Source organism: Pinus tabuliformis, chromosome 8 (assembly GCF_031772625.1).
Source record: "Pinus tabuliformis cultivar Carrire ecotype Pingquan chromosome 8, CPIR1, whole genome shotgun sequence".
Classification (NCBI taxonomy): Eukaryota; Viridiplantae; Streptophyta; class Pinopsida; order Pinales; family Pinaceae; genus Pinus; species Pinus tabuliformis.
Genome location: NC_142294.1, coordinates 1,629,582,852 through 1,629,596,995, shown reverse-complemented (window position 1 = coordinate 1,629,596,995; position 14,144 = coordinate 1,629,582,852).

Sequence of the window (14,144 nt, the reverse complement as noted above, 5' to 3'; positions counted from 1 at the left end):
TGTAGGAGTGTTGTATATAGACCAAATTTTCATCTCAGGTCTTCAAATTCTTTTGGTTATAGTCCCTCAAACTCTATATCAAAGTCGTATTGACTACTTCTGTTTTCCCATCTGTTTGTGGATGGAATGTTGTATACCTCTTTAATTTCATGTCCATCTTCTCCCACAATGTAGTCCAAAATGCATTAAAAATCCTAATGTCCCTGTCTCAAATGATGTTGATTGGTATCCCAAAGTGCACTTGGACTTGTTTAGAGAACAACATTGTTATTTATTCCCCCCTGATGGTATTTTCATAGGGCATGAGAATGCACATCTTGTTGAACCTATTAATTACCACGAACAAGTAGTCATGTCCCTTCTTGGTTGATGGTAAACCTCCCACAAAGTCCATGGAAATACTTTCTCATGGACGACTGGGTATAGGTAAGGAATTATATAGAACTTTTTTCCTATTTATAGACTTGTTGGTACAAAAAAGTATGCATCCTCTAATGAACCTAGCTACATCTTCTTGCATCAGAGGCCAATACATATACTTATGAAAATTGGGAACTATATTCGAGACACCAAAATTCCTTACAACCTTGGAGGTGCGAGACTCTCTAATCAGTTGTAGTCTCTCGTCTTTAAGAACACATAGCTTGTTTATCCTGTAGAGTAACATGTTTTATGGAGATGACAATCAACTATGCTATCACGATTGTCCACATGAGTCTAGTCCTATAGTTGTTGATACACCTCCATGAAGTCCTTATCCTCTATATATGCCTCTTTGTATGCATCATGAGTGCAATGCTCCATGTGCATCAAAGATCCCAAACCTATTATTTTTTATGTTGGTGTCTGTGAAATCATGTAAGCTAATTTGTTTGAGTTTCCCTTCTTGTACTTGATCATTAAATGGAATTGTTCTATGAATCCCATGCACTTGTATTGTCTAGTATATTGTAACTTACTCTGAGCTTGCAGGTATTGTAGCAGTTGGTTATTTATGTGGATGATTGTCTCTTTTCCCATAATATAGTGTTTCCACTTTGTGACATCTTTCACTAGGGTATAAATCTTCTTGTTGTAGGTAGGGTAGTTGAGCAATGTCCCATGAAACACTTTATATTGCTCACATAGAATTACCAGTCAAATTTGTCTCCACTTTGAAGGGTTTTTTCAAGTTCAGTAATGAAAGAATTGATGTTTGACTCATTTTCTCCTTTAACTCTTCAAAGGCCTTCTGCTAACCTTCCCCCCATTAGAAACTATTGCCACTAGTTGTTCTGGAATGGAGTGGTGTAGTTGTTATTGAAAACCGGGCAGTGAATTTCCTTAAGTATTGTGCTTCCCCAATGAAACTCCTAACCTCAAAAATATTCATAGGTACTAGCCACTACATGATGGGCTCCATCTTGACAAGATTTATCTTGAGCTCCCCTCCACCAATCAAATATCCTAAATACACCAAAGTTTGTTCTGCCAACTCACATTTCTTGATATTTTGCAACAATTGGTGCTTCTTGAAAGTCTTTAGAACCTGCAACAAGTGTGAGATATGCACCTATCATGTAGCATTTTAAGCTAGTATATCATTCTATTAAACAATAACATATGAATCTAGATAAGGGGGTGATACACCATTCTTTAATCTCATGAATGTATCTAGTGCATTACATAGACAAATGGTATGGCTAACCACTCATACAACAATGTATGGTTTTGAAGGTAGTCTTCTAGGCATCTTCTTCTTTCACTGGAACCTAATGATACCTTGATTTTAAATCTAGTTTGGTGAAGTGCTTTTCTTCTTGCAACTAATCTAATAGATCATCTATCCTAACCAAATGATACATATTCTTGAGTGCACTTTTGTTTAATGTCCTATAATAAATGCACATTCACCAAATCCCATCCTTCTTTGGAAAAATTATGATGGGTGACCCCCATGGTGAGGTACTTGGTCAAGTAACACCCTGATCCAACAGTTGCTACAACTGCTACTTCATTTTCTTCCAAAGTGGACTATTTGTATAGTCCAATGTTTGGAAATGGAGAATTTGACAATAATTAGATCTCGTGTTCCATTTCCCTCTTGGGTGGTATCCCTTTAGGCTCTTGGAACACTCCCCTATATTCCTATAGCAATTATTCTAGTTGTTGTGTTTGTTTCTTAGTGCACCCGTCCAAGGATGCATTTTCCTTTACTGAATCTTCACTAGAGTGATTTTCTCTTAAAAGTAGTAAAACATTTTTCTTTCCATAAATAATTAATTTCTTAGTTTGGTTGGCACTTACCATTAAAATATTTGACTTTCCCTTGTGCACATTCATGATGAAGGATTTTATATCCTTGATAAGGTGGTACTAGTTGGATCTCCACATGAAAATTGCATCCTACATGTATATATGGAGACTTTTAAACACAAATTATTACATATGTATATTGAGACTTTAATGGTTAGGTGGATGCCCTATCCAAAGAGGAATTGCACACACATAAGTGAACTTATTACCTAAGAATTTAAAGACTATGAGGTTCATGCCTTTTTGAGTTTTTAGATGCAATGATGCTATGAGAACCTGTATTGAAATCTAGTTATCCGACTATATGTCACAAGATATACTATCTAAATTAAGTTATCTCACTACACTTGGCTAAAGACTTGAATTATTTAAACAATCATGTTATGTAATTATATAACATGTTTTTCCTTTAACCCTTATAAGCCTTTAAATTGTACTTTCAATTTTATAGTGGCTTAAAATGTACAATTTTTTTTATCAAAAAAAACTCAAAATTTATATAATATAAAAAATAAATATTATTTCAATTATTTTCAAAATACATACATCAATTATAATAATATTTTAATATAAATATTGCATTTATAATATTCTTATTTAAAATTAAATTACATTTTACATATATATAAATATATTTTTTAATTTGTATTTATATTTAAATAACAAGCAATATATTTTTTCTTCCTAATTTTATTTATTATATAGAAATATAATCCTCTTATCAATATAATTGAAATTAGCTAAATAAAAATTGACACATCTTAATTGAATTTTATTTTACTTTCTTTTCTTGATTTGTGCGTGTCATCCTTATCGATCCAATTTTGTTAGATGTTTCCTTCCTTATTTATTAAATGGTAATGAAAATTCGTAAATTCATATATGTAAAAATAAAAAATAAACTACGACAATAAATTGCATTTTAAAAATTGAATCAGAGCTTATTAATCAAATTAGATACATTTTATCCATATCCTTCTAGCTTATAATAAAACCAAATTTGATACATTTTTCCCTCCTGCCTTGGAGGCTGGATGGCTATTTTTTCCGAAGGTGGCAAAACCTATCAAACTCAGGTGTCAAACCAACAGTGAGGACAGCCATCTCTGGCTGTTATCCGCGAATGTCGGTTTGACTCATCACCGTTATCAAGGAAAACCACGCCACCTGTAATAACCCGCTGGTGGTCCGTAAGGGAGCAGGCTTTCACTCCTGCCAGATGCCTCTGGGTCTTGGGCCGTTAACCTGTTTCCTTACGTCCGAGGAAGACGAGCTCTTAGCCAAGCAGAAGCAGTTTTACGGCATACTCCAGGCCCTGGCTGGATGGCTATTATTTATTAAATGTTAATGAAAATTTGTAAATTTATATATGTAAAAATAAAAAATAAACAATAAAATATGACAGTAAATTGTATTTAAAGAGTTTAGACTTTTGTGATCTTATGAGAATAATTTCGGCAAAATCGCATAGAGAATCATTTGTCAACAGGTTTTGAATCAACTAGTGTGGTTCGTCATTAGGGCAAGTTGTGGTTTATCGTCAAGACAAGTTCATTTTCAGGCCTCATCCATGAACAAAAGGCTCAATCTGATTATCAAAACGGAGAATTCAGGTACATTCAAAGCATCGTTACTGTCTAAATCCCCTTCCTCCATCATCGCCTGCAACTCTGAATCCGTCAGGAAATCCAACCCTAATAGAGCCGAATTCCTTTTCAGGCTCTCCAAAGTTATCGGACCCAGTCGAGGTTCTGCCAGAAGACGGAACTCGTTACAGAGCTCCGCCATGAAATCGCGCTCTCCCAATTTGTTTGCCATAATGGGCAGGAAATTCTCGATTTCTGTCGTTGTTATGAATGCTGAAACCCTAATTGAAACCGCAATTGTGTCTTCAACGCAGGCAGAGCAGCTTAGCTTGAATTATTTGTGAAATGGGGAGGGTATATTATATTAATATAGCCTCCATAGCTGGCGTGCGAAGAGACCAGGCTCCACAACCCGGCCATGAATTGTGTGTCACAAGAAATGGTGGGGAAATTGCACGTACGTTGTCCAGAGGATCCAGAGTTGTGATCGAGCAACCTTGAAGGCGAAGTGGGTGTCCAGGGGAAATGGTTTTCAATTGTAATCACAAAGTTGGGACTTTCAGTCGAGCCGGGAGATATTGGTCTGATCAGGTGACCGTCCAATGGGGAAGATAATTGGAGGTTAAGTCACCTGAAGATAAAGGTGGATTTGGCATAACAAGTCAACTGACGAGTGTGTTAAATGTGTGAGTGTGTTAAATGTGTGCCGAAGAATTCAAAAGAAATTCCAATTGATTGTTAAACCATATAACCTAAATATTAATAATACGATATTAATAATACGATTTACAATTTATAGGTTGAGGTTAAGTTGGGCTAGGATGGAAAAACAATTTGCCCATCCATGAGATGGTGTAACTAGATTTTGTAAGGCTCAATTGTTTTTGTTTACCTGTGGGATGCTCTAACTGGATTGGCAAGGCTTAGTTGAGTTTGTGCACCTATGAGTTGTTGTCACTAGAGTGTATGAGGCTAAATTGAGTTTTCTCACCCGTGAGATGTTATTACCAAATTGTATGAGGCTTAATCTACTCAATGATATGCCAAGGTCCCCTACCCCTTCATTATAAGTTAAGGCACATTCCAAATCTCATCATGGAAACTAAGAATAAGCGTTTATTGAAGTACAAACCCTAGAAAGCCATAGGACCGAAACATTCCAATTCTCATTATGGAGATTAGAGATAAGCCTTCATTGAAGTACAAACCTTTGGAAAGCCACATGACCAAATGATGCAGACAAGTAGGGTTTTGAAACATTTCTTCAATGTTCCTTCTCTATCCCACCCACCATAGAAAACTATATGAAAATATTTATTTTTCTTCCCAACACCAATAAGGGAATGGATGCGCTCGCTTGGTGATATTTCTATATTGAAAAAATATGCTAAACATGTTCAATTACGTGAAATTTTTGAATTAGATTTTGCTACTCTAAAATTTGATAATGTTTTTCACAGTAATCTAAGGGGTTTGTTTACCGAGCCTCACACAATCTAGTGACAACATCCCATGGGTGAGTAGACTCATCCAAGCCTCGCACAATCTGGTGACAACATCCCATTGGTGACCAAGCTTGACCAAGCCTTGCAAAATCCGATGATAGAATGCCACATGTGGACAGGCTCTACCGAGCCTCGCACAATTAAGTGACAACATCCCACCGTGGAGCAAATTGTTCTTCCATTCAACATTGGGGTTGGCCCTACTTCAGCTCAGTGTAGCAGGTCTAGAGCCTAAATGCACCATGGGACAATTTTAGCCCACAATAAAACAATTTTAACCCCATATGTGGTTCCCACCCTCAACCTCTCCCCATTAGATTCAAACTATTGACCTAATAAAAACTAAACCTCAAGGGCTTGCTTCCTTGTTGTCATTTTTTATGTTCTAGAATCTTGGGGTAAGTAGAGCCTTGAAAGAAGAATTAAGGGTTGTCAACATAAAAGGTATCAAATAAGGAAATTTATACTCCTTGACACATGTTTTGTGGATGATGTATTGGTTTTTTGTGATGATGCTAGATCCATAGAGGATGGATACATAAAAGAGATTATGTAAGATTATTATGTTGCTACAGATGTGTAAATTAATCTTGAAAAGTCATCCATTATGTGGCCTGTGTGCCCGTGTAGATGTGTTAGATACATTTTGGAGTCAGTGTGCCTAGGTATATGTGTCATTTTGGAAAAGTGGTTGGAGGGATGGGATTGCAAATACAATGTAATTGTTGTACATATTATAATAATAAAATAGACTAGATGTGGATCCCATTCCACGAAAAGAGTATGTAGGGAAGTACAACTCCACGGTGACATGCAATAGAGTGTTTGGTGACAGGTGTTGGGAGACAAGGGTTGTTGGGGACCCACGTGGCTTTAGAGAGGTGCCACATGGTGAACAAAAACCATGCATGCCACATGGCAGAGAAGGGCTATTCATTTATAAAAAGGTATTCATAGGGAAATTATTCATCACCATCCACCACCATCATTAATCATCGTTCACTCATCCCTCATCATTACCATTCACTCATGTAGTTAACCAGTCATCACCATCATCAGTATTCCTCATTTTATTCCATGGTTGGAAACATAGTGGTAACTTTTGGTTATGTACTACTCGATGAACCTGGTGTTGGGTTTTGGAACTAACTGGGGATTTTTTTAGTCGGTTAGTCCCATTTTTGGACTATGGAACTGACTGGAGTTTTAGTAAACTCGATTTATAGCAAAAAAATGGTGAGCCTTGTGCTTAGGTTTTGGAACTAGCTGGGAGTTGTTTCAATTTTGGTAACCGATTAGTGATCCTTATGCTTGGGTTCTGGAACTGATCGAGAGATGAGTTGGTTATGGCCTAGAAGGGTGCTTGGAAGCCCTGTGCCGAGAAGTTCCTAGTTGGTTGTAAGGTGCCCTAGAAGGTGGCCACCGTAGAGGGACTGACAGGGCCTAGAGAATGGTGTGACACTTTGGTGCAGGTCTGGGGAAGAAAAGCGTTGAAGTTGGAGCTGTGACTGTTGGGTTGGTGCCATGGTTGTGGATATGTTGATATTTGGGGTTCACACTCATGTCTGTGGAGTTGCAACCCCAACTCAAGGGTGACCCGTGGTTGAGATTGATGAACCACAAGGTCTATGGTTGTGTGGAACATGGAGATCCTACAACCAATTGCTTATTGTTTCATATAAGTGTTTATGTTTACCGTTATGATTTTATGTGCCTTTTTCATGAATTAATGAAATTATGTTGGAAACCATAGTTTTAGGGTTTGTGCTTAATGTTAATAATTGGCTTATATTCCATTGTACATAATGTTAACGTGTTGTCACATGATATTTTACGCGTAATTATGTAAATGTATTGTTCTATGGTCATGGATTAATGGCAAAAGTGTCCTCAGACACGTAATTTTATTAATAAAAAAAAAACAATTACATATTTGATTTTGCAAGAGTTTACACCCGAACAACAAAACACTCTTGCAATGAGCTATTTATAAACTCAATGTCCTAACTACCTCTAATTATGGATCACTTATTAAATAACAAGTGTCCATTTACAATAAATGCTATTCAAAACAACTAGCTAACTAATCTCCTAAAATAGAGACTAAGATATGACACATTTGGAGAGTCATATCTTGTTACAACAATATACTAATCCTAAATGTCTCCATTAAATATTTAAACATTCTAGAATAATAATTATTAATTTAATATCTTAAATTAATTATTATTTTATTCCAACTTTATAACCTATGATAATATTTTATTTTTGGATCATCTAACATGGATTTAGCTTATTGGATATAAACCCTAGTGTACTGCGTGTGAATTGGTTATGCATTTATTGGGTTTGTTGATTGGGTCTTTTCTGCTAATTATAATTTTTGTGCATATCTCTGAATTATTGTGTGTAAACCCTAATTGTTGTGTAATTTTTAATGGTTGAATCACTATGTTTATTGCGTGTTAAATATACATGTTTTTAGTTTATTCAAGTTAGGGTTAAAACTCAGGTGGAAAAATTACAGTGGGAATTTGCACAGAGTTATAGGTAGGCTCTGGCCATGAGCTAGGATTTAAATAATGGAAAAAAATAAATTATGGGTTTCATAAGAATATTGGTGAAGTTTGGATACTAGGTACATAGCGTTGCTCAGTTGGAGGCTGGGGATGTTACAGAGTTGTATCAGAGCCCAATTTTCAACATTGGGCTTGATTGGGCCTGATATGAGGGAAAAATGAAAAAATTTCAGGATACCCACCAATTGTTTGACGAAAGTATTGTGGTAAGATTGATTAAAAATTTACATTTGAAAATGACATAGGAGCTAGGAGGGGCTTAGAAAGGACCAAATATAGGCAAATAAAGATTTTTTTTTTAGAAGAATCACTAAATTTTAGCCTCTGAATGCTAAATTTTGTGCATAGGATGCCATTCTTGTGTATCAGCAACTGCCCCGCTAAGTTTATCACATAGTTCCGCATGGTTGTTCGGGGGGTGAACTCATTCATGGACCAAGGATTGGTTTTTACATTGGGGTTGGACTCCATGCTGAGGAGTTCCACGTGAATTCCATGAAGAACCTAACATGGAACCACCCGTTATGGTGATAGGGCACGGGGTGGGCATTACAGGCCCCAGAGGAAGTGAGATTCACGATGAGGAGTTGGGCTACAAGTGTCGGCAGAGCAGTGCTTAGGATGGGAGTGGCAAGCCCCGATGCTAAGGAGATGGGCTAAGTTGGTAGGCCACTAGGTAGAGAAGCATTAACTATGGAGATTTGTCATTAATTAACAGAGCGATTTCCATCAAGGTGGAACCTTTATAGTGGTTAGAACATGATTGAAGGAGTAAGGTTAAAGGGAGGGGTGGAACCGTGATAGTGGACCCACCCCACCCCCTCTCCTGTTGGCGTCATGGGCCCCTCCCCCGGCTCTTTATGTGAGTCGTCGGATCGTGCTGTTGAAGGTTGGTCGTTGATGGAAGGGGCCATAACTTGGTGGTGGAACCAAGATAGCAGAATCCCTCCTCACCATCACTAACTTCATAGGGGGGTAGGTGTGGGATCTATTTTTTTTTCGATTATTGATCTCCCCATCAATTGTGGGCCATCAATCGAATAGACATATATTTGTATGTATATGATTTTAAATATGTTTATTTATGTGACTACAGGGTGCAAATATACTATGTATTAATATTACTAATTGTTAACGGTGGCCATCGAAGGGGTAAGATTTGTGGACTTATATATTGCGGGTGTTGGGAGTATGTGGTGGACCCGAGGATATATATATGTGTGTGTGTGTGTGTGTGTGTGTGTTTGTGTGTGGACTATATAATATTTTTTCTTTTATGGTTGTGAGCACGTGTACTGCGTGAAGGGCTTGATGCATGTTATATCAATTTATTATATTATTTTGTTTGCACTAGGAGTGTGTGGTGGACCCCTAGGGTCGTGCTACTCATTAGCCATGAAACACTAACATATGTGGAAAGTTATGCCATGTAAGGGACGAGGTGGTCAGCCATGGGTTTGTTGAGTGACATGGATGGGCACTGAGGGGGAGTGCCATGTCAACCACATGGTAGTGTACTTGGAAGCCAAGAAATTTGAGGGCACATGAGTGACAAATTTCAAAGTGAAATAGGCCTAAAGCAACTAGAAAATTAGGGAAAGAAATCACAAACTTTGTAGGGTCATATCTTTTCACTTGAAGAGTCAAAATTTGACCCATGAATGATTGAAAGAAAAATAATTTTGAGCAGAACTTAACTATAATTCATAAATTGAAATTGAATTCAGAGGAAAGAAATTTAGGGGAATTAGAGAGAAAGATATAGGGTTTTTTTACAAGAAAAATTAAGGTTTCAGTTAAATAACTCTTGGAGGGCATAACTTCTTTCCCAAGTGTCAAAATCTCACAAGTAAATAGTCTTCAAGTAGAATAAAACTGTGAACCTAGAATTTTAATTTGTGGACAAAACTTTTCAAGAATTCCTGAGAGAAGTTACGAATGACAAAAAGGGCAAAATCGAGGCTTAATTTGAGCTTGTCGAGGGCATAAAGTTTATCCCCGATAAAAAAATTGGGCAGTAAATAGTCAATAGAAAGCTATTGACATAGAGAATATGGTAATAAACCCAAAATTTTCAGCTGGAGTAAAAAATTCACAAAAAAATTGGAATAAAGCTACAATAATCATGAGCAGAAAATTATGTTTAATAAAGCAAACTTCTGGAGAGCGTAACTTTTATCCCAGGTAACAAAATTGGATGTATGAGTAGTCAATAGAAAGCTATTGATGATTAGAGCACATTGGGAAACCCAAAATTTGAATTTGGGTAGGAATTTTGAAGAAAGTGTCCCAGAAATATATAGGGGTAAAAGGGTATAAATTGATTAATCATTAAAATAAAATAAAGAAAACTAGAATAAGGGAACTGAGTCAACTTCCTTGGCAGCATAAAGCATGAATCAATTTGGCTCGTAAGTGATTATGTAATGGAAAATTGGGAGAATAGTTGGTAGAGGAAGCCATGATATAGAAGCCTGGTGTAATTTTTGGAGAGTTGTTGGACAAAAATACTTGATAAGTCTTTCAAGCAAGTTTGTAGCTACCAAAATAATTTTATTCCTTATTTATTGGATAGCTAAGTTGTTCTTGTAATCATTTGGAAATTGGACTCATTTCAATAATTCTAGGGTTTTGTTGCTATGAAGCCTAACTTAATTGGTTGTGGGTTGTAATTAATTGACTAGAATAAGAATTCTCTTAGGCATACATGCAGATGGGAAATGCTCATTAAGTTTTAATTCTGGTGATATGAGAACAAGAGGCAACATGCTTGATGTATTCTGACTTATTTGAATGGTGTTACCACTGCCATATAAATTGTTTCCTACTATCATGGCAATAGGGAGAGCAGTTGTATGGTTACAACAAGAGGTGAATGAAGAGGAATAACACTTGGTTATACTATTTATTCAGCACCATTATTAAGTCATATATTCAACGGGTGGCAAGCTATGTAAGGAGTCGTTCCTTAAGAGAGAATTAGGTTTTTATTAATAAACCAAGTTGGAGCGTGTTGGACATGATTAGATAATTTATATTCAACTATTATAAATTCAAGGTCTGTTATCTTCGGGAATTCTCAGAACATAGCTTTTGAGTTTGGTAAATATAATAATATGAATGTTGATTAGTGCCCTAAGATGGAGAAAAGAGGGCTGAGAGAATTAATGTGCCTATGTAATAACAGAGGACAGAAATTGGAAAATCATCACACTTGGTTGTAAGACAGGTTATGACATGTCTTCTTACAAGTTGTGACATGAGGTACACAGTAGGATTATAGCCAAGCCATAATGCATGTTATGACAATATCATGACAGGCTAGAACTGGTTTTATGCCAAGCCATAATAGGTGTTGTATCAGGTTGTAACAACTTTACAAGAGGACTATAATCACTCAAAGCACTGGATTTGGGTAGAGTACAATGATTATCTGGGAATAGGAAATGATTGATATAAAGTTCCCTAATGAAGGAACTGTATTGAGGGTTGTATCTTAGGGTTGACCAAGTTGGATACGAGAGGTAGTACAAATGCAGGTTGCATATTATTTCCCTTAATGAGGCATGGAACAATGATGCCACAATAAAATTCATATCTATGTATGGTCATTGAAGCCCTTATTATTAAATAAATTAACAACATAACAATTTATCAGGTTGCCGATGTTTTTGGAATTAAGTGACAAGAAAAGATCCACAATAGTATGCTAGGACACTAGATTGGTATTAATGGGTTCCTTTTACAGGATCAAACGGAAGGCTTATGGAAATATGTTGAAATAATTTAAACAATTTGATTGTTATTTGAAATATAGGCAGAGAAACAAGGATAATGATAACCAAAGATGCATAAACAATAATAAAATATATTTATTTCATATCAAAACAACAATTAATGAGACTGTAATAGGATTGTATGTAGGAATTATATGCAGAGGGTGTATAAAGGGATAACATATAGTGTTGAAATGCTGGGACAAGGCTTCATGGTTGAAGCATATAAATGCCAACATTGTTTGAATGTTGCATAGTTGTTACACTGCATAAAGATTGTATTCCATATTTTGTTTAATGAATGCTACATATGTCTAGTTGTTATTTCTCTTGAATGAAAGAATGTGTATATATGTATATGTCCTTACACACATACATACAAACATTCATATATATAAATAGATAGTTGTATATGTCACGTATATGTATGCAATTTACTGAACATGTGTGTGATGATTACATGTTGAGTAGCAAAAATATGTTGTAGTATCGGTAAAATATATGATCTGAACACTAATCATGGTTGTTATGTTGTTGATGATGCAACTGCTAAGGAAAACAACCTTACGTAGAACATGTCTTATAGGTCTGCATTCTTCTTTCATATGAAGGCCTTAGCAAGATGGATCACTCAAGGGACTATTAACAAGTGAAGGGGATGCCTGGGCCTGGAAGGGTGAGTATGAAAAAAAAAGATGATTTAATTCAATATTTGACATGTTGAAACGTAATAAGCTGCCTTGGAGGTGGTGGTGTGAGACCTGAGGGAATGTTGGGTGCAGTTAAGGGGTGCACCACTTGGGTGCAACTAGTGGGTATTGTGTATGTACCAGGTGATGGGCAAGTAGATGCCCCATGAAATCGACATTTTGTTTATTCATACATATGAGAATTCATTCAATTTGCATGATTTATTTTTATTAGGAATACATGAATTATGAATTGAAATTCTTAGGAATAGAATACTTGTTTTATATACATGGTTATAATATACTTGTTTTTTTGTTGGATATTATAAGTTGAATAGTTATGATTGTTGAGAGGCATCTTACAATAGTGGAAGAAATCATGGAACATGAATAGAAGACCAGTGAAAACTAGGGACCTCATAGCAGGTGTTTAGTGTTGAAGGCAAGCAACACCAAGGACAATGTTAATCTAATGGGCAGGGGAATGTAACACCCTCAGTTCCATCATTGAACTATTAATGTAATAACCATGTATAATTTCTACGATAGTGAGTCGAGTCATATTATGTGGCCTATGTGTTAGATAGGTTTGGGGCCAACGTGCACATGAATATGTGTCATTTTGGCTAAGTGGGCATAGGGACTGTATTGTAAATACAATGTAATTGTTGTGCATATTATAATAATAAAATAGAATAATTACAAAGTCCACTCCATGTAAATAGTATGGGGGGTAGTATAAATCCATAATGATATGAAATGGGGTGTTTGGTGATACGTGTTGGAAGATAAGGGTAGCTAGGGGTCCACATGGCTTCAAAGAGGTGCCACATGGTGGAGAGGGGCCATGTATTTATAAAAAGGTATTCAGAAGGAAATTATTCATCACCATATGTCATCATCATTATTCATCGTTCACTTATGTAGTTAATTATTCACTCATCCCTCATCATTACCATTCACTCATGCAATTAACCAATCATCACCATCATCAACATTCGTCATTTTATTCCATGGAGGGAAACAAAGCAGTGACTTTCGGTTACTAGTCGATGAACCCAGTGTGGGGTTCTTGAATTGACTAGGGATTTTTAGTCGATGATTCCTGTGCTTGGACTCTCAAATCGATTGGAGTTCGGGTGAACTCAATTTTTAGCAACTAGGTAGTGAGCCATGTGCTTGGGCTCTAGAATTGGTTGAGAGTTGTTTCAGTTCTCGTGACTGGTCAATGAGCCCTGTGCTTGGGTTTTGGAACTAATTGGGAGCCAAGTTGATTATGGCCTTGAAGGGTTCCTATAATCCTTTGATATAGGATGAGCTCCTGAAATCCCTATGATGGGAAGTTCATGATTGATCGTAAGGCACCCTAGAAGGCGAGCACCGAAAAGGGATTGCCAAGGGCCAAAGAAGGGTGTGCCACTTGGGCATAGGTTTGGGGAAGTAGAGCATTGAGGTTGTAGTTGTGACTATTGGGTTGGTGCCTTGGTCGTGGATATGTTGATATTCCAGGTTCACACCGTTGTCTATGGAGTTGTAACCCTAACTCGGGGGTGACCCATGGTTGAGATTGATGAACCACAAGGTATATGGTTGGGTGGAATGTGGAGAGCCCACAAAAAGTTTGTTATTTCATTTTAGATGAGTGTTCATGTTTATTGTTATGCTTTTTTGTACCTTTCCATGAATTAATGAAGTTATGTTAGAAACCCAAGTT